General features: G+C 53.5%; 1 pseudogene; it reads left to right on the forward strand.

The window, feature by feature from the left end:
- The first annotated feature begins 2,466 nt into the window (after positions 1 to 2,466).
- Positions 2,467 to 2,588, forward strand: LOC126253966 (5S ribosomal RNA; annotated as a pseudogene).
- Positions 2,589 to 4,019: the final 1,431 nt, after the last annotated feature.

A 4,019-nucleotide genomic window follows, 5' to 3' on the forward strand; every position in this document is an offset into this window, starting at 1 on the left:
CGGCCTACGCTGCATCGGATTCGTGCTGTTACAAAGATCTATGCGGTCCGGAATTTGGCCCTTCGGGAAAAGGCGACTTTAATAAATGTAAATATCTTGGCTAGGGCGTGGTACCTTGCGCAGGTTCTCCCGGTACCCAAGCAGTTGGGGCGCGCAATCAAACAGGCGGTTTACTCGTTTTTATGGAGGGGTGAGATTTTTAAGGTATCGCATGCTGTCTGCACATTGGGCCTGTCCGATGGCGGTTTGGGACTCGTTGATTTTTCCGCCAAATGAGCGGCTCTTTTTTGGAAGAGAATTACTGCTGTTATGCAGAAGGCACCTTGCAGTCCCACCGCGGTTGTTTTCTAATAGTTACCGCCCTCTTTCTGAAGTAGCACCTGTTTCTGTGTCGCGCATCCCGTTTTATCTTTCTTACGTGCGCCGCTACTATCTCGATAATAGTTACCTGACGCTTTGTGACATCTCCGCCCACACGGTTAGCGCTGTCTGCAATGCTTTCCGCGGACCTCCTATTCGCTGCAAGTGGGAGTATCGATTGCCACGCTGCAACCGGGTGGCGGCGTGGCAAAACCTCGCCAACAACGTTCTCCCGGCTTCCATACACGCTGTGTGGTACAAGGTGGTGCATCGCACCTTCCCCACCAACTCCAAACTTCATTCCATTAATCTTATCCCGTCTGGAGTGTGTGACATGTGTACTGCCGACGATACTCTTGAACACCGCTTTGCGTGTGACCGCTTCCGCCGTGTTTGGGACGTCGCCAGGGATATGATTCGTCTGATTCAGAGCGTGAACACTCGAACCGTTACTGTGGATGATGTTTTAATTCCGCAGTGTGTCATCTACCCCACCACCAAGCGAAATGCCTCGGTGTGGATCTTTGGCCACACAGTTTTTGCTATATTCTCCTTAAAGTTGAGTACCGATTTAGACTTCCTTACATTTTTATGGACCCAACATACTCAGATTCAGACATCGCCACACTATTGGCAAAATTTTGCAAATTTTTTGCAGGTCGCACTAGCGCATGCTTTTGCACCAATGTCGGTACCTACGTAACATGGACGTTTTTTTTTCTCTCATCCTTTCTCTTGCCTTGAGCGACACAATATGAATATGAATTACTGCGACTTTTTCAAATTTTTCTGGAACGAAAATTGACGAAACTTGACTACCGAACGAAATCAGAAGTCTTTTCAGTTTTTTCTGGCCGTTCTTGCCAAACTTCCTGTTTGCCATGTGTGTCGGTATTATTAGTTTTATTATTAGGTTTTTTTCCCGTTTTGTGGCGTGACGAGATTTTTTCCTGATGTTTCAGTTATAAGTCTTGGTGGTGACTGTTTGCGTTTTACTTATTTTTTTTCATTTCCTTATTGTGGAGCACTCCAGAGTCTCGTCACGTGTCTGTGCTCGACACTCTTTGAACTTTTGTCGGTGTGGAATTTCACACCGGTGTCCCGCATTATGGTTTGTTTTACGGTCAGTATGAGTGATGACGGGTGTGGGGGCGACACTGTGGCCAGGCCGCAGGCTAATTGACCCCTGCCCTCATTGCCGCCGCCTGCCTGCCACGATCGTTGCCCGACCGCTTGATTATTATAAAAAAAAAAAAAAAAAAAAACGGTGCTGTTGGCTCCCCTCCATTTTTTCCTGTTTACGTCGCTACCCCTGCCAGCCCTCCTTCCGTACCACCTTTCTGTTGCGACAGAGATACTTCCTTCAGCACTTTAAACTACTGCAATGACCGTAAGGTACTAAATTGCGGTAATTAACTCAGTTTGAGGGAGAATGTGCTGACGAAGTTTGCGAGGAAGGCTTTGCAAACGACGAAACAGTACGAATCGGCAGATGTGTTCTGAAATATAGTACTTCAGCGCCTACTGTTCTGTAGCAGTGTACAGTTCCAAATTTGATTTGTAATCGTAAATTTATTCTTTAGTCGTCTCGTCTCCTCCCGCAGACGCTTCTCGTGCTCGCGCTGTCATATGGACCACGACCCGAGCGGCAGCGAGCGGCAGTCGAGCAAAGTCGGGACGGAAGGGCACAGGTGAGAATGCACCACGCAAATTACGCAAACATCTGGAAGCGAGCCGCGTGTCAGGTGAGGAAGCTGCTTTCGGCAGCGGGGGCGCTCTCCAGCAGGACACTGCCACACCCCGCGCACGCAACCCGCCGCCCGGCCGCGCGCCGGATAACAGGGACAAGATGCGTCGTCCGCGAGTGTCGGAGGCCGCACGCACCAAGAGAATGACAGGCGGTGCATCGAGCAGCTGTGTATCTCACGCACGTGGCGGCGTGCCCGCTAGCTCGGGAGTCACCTCCGAGACGCCGGGGGCGCACTCCGCACCGCCTTCGAGGTGGAAGGACGTGCCTTGCGTCGAATGTGCCACCGAAAACGGCGATTGTGTGCGTTGGGAGAAGAGGCGAATGCGCCTTCGGTCGCGCGGCTACATTATAAGGACGCCAACGGCCATACCATGTTGAATACACCGGTTCTCGTCCGATCACCGAAGTTAAGCAACATCGGGCCCGGTTAGTACTTGGATGGGTGACCGCCATTGTGCGTCCCAGATAGCCGAGGATTACCGGCCGCCGAGCCGTCGCCGCCCGACATTCTACCGCGCCGCGCCCGCGCCCGCCGCCTGCCGGCTCCCGCGCCGCGCCAGCCGTAGCTGTTTCGTCGCCTTAACGTGAGCTTCAACTATTTGGTGAGTCAAAATGACTACTTACAACCGATCTAATACGACGCTGCAGTTGCAATTTGACCGGGAATTCGTTAGGCCAAGGCCAACGTCCTTTGAAATTGAGGATTGGATGTTTAGTGAACTGAGGATAGAGGAGGATGAACTTGATGGACTGATGCTGGACTTCACAGTATACAGTCTTTTCATTAAATTAAAAACGCTCGTACGATGTGAAACCTTGGTGACCACCCACGGTGGTATACGGAAATTCACGCACAGGGACGGTGCCGTGAGTGACGTAAAGATCTCGTACGCTGGCTACGGTGTGAGGCACTTGAAGGTCTACAATCTGCCTTTCGAAGTGCCGGACGAGGAAGTTGCACGATGTATCAGACTGTACGGAGAAGTTCTGTCGGTGAACCGCGAGTTCTGAGGAACGGGACACAGATACAAGGTAGACTCGGGCGTCAGGGCTGTGACGATGGTATTAAAGAAACACGTGCCATCATTCGTGATGATTGGAGGGCACAGGAGAGTGGTGCAGTACAATGGCCAGCCCCAGACGTGCTCCATATGCAACTCCACAGAGCATATGCGCACAAAGTGCCCAAGAAACAAACGACCGGCGCAACTGCCACGACAACCGAATACGAATGCCGAGCAACAGAACATTACCGGCAACTACGCCGGAGCTGTAGCTGGAGAAGCGCCACGTTTAAACGAAGAGCCGGTCGTAGCCGTAGCAGCCACAGCGGAAGCGGCAGCCCCGACTGCCGCCGCCACGGAAAGCCCAGCGGCTCCCCCACCCCCTGCCACCGTCACGGCCCCGGCCGTGGCCAGCGAAGGTAGCGCGGGAGAGGAACGCCAGCTCAGCTCCGGCTCGGAGGGCGAAGGCACAATGGAGTGCGAGGTGGCTGCAGCCCCCGCCCCCTCCCCTGCCGTCCGACGGCAGAAGGTAGCGGCGGTCGACACCCCCGTCCAGGAAGCAGCTGTGGCCAGCCAGACGGCCGGACCCAGCAGCAACACGCCACAAACGTTTAGTGAGATGCGCGAGGCCAACATCAAGAAATCTGTTAACAAAATTGCGCGCATACTCAAAGAGTCGGATGACGAGAGGAAGAACGCCAACACAGAGCGGCAAAAGCCGGCAAAACCGAAAAGGAAAGGCGCCAGGAGGAGCCACGATAACGCAGAACGGATGGAGACATCTGATGGAGAATCAACAGACGCACCACCCGAAAAAACCGTAACGCACACCAGCAAACCCGAGGACGCCGTCCTACGGCCTGACCGGCCACAGCACACACCCGACCCGCCCCAGCAAAGCGCCC

Source organism: Schistocerca nitens, chromosome 4 (genome assembly GCF_023898315.1).
Source record: "Schistocerca nitens isolate TAMUIC-IGC-003100 chromosome 4, iqSchNite1.1, whole genome shotgun sequence".
Classification (NCBI taxonomy): Eukaryota; Metazoa; Arthropoda; class Insecta; order Orthoptera; family Acrididae; genus Schistocerca; species Schistocerca nitens.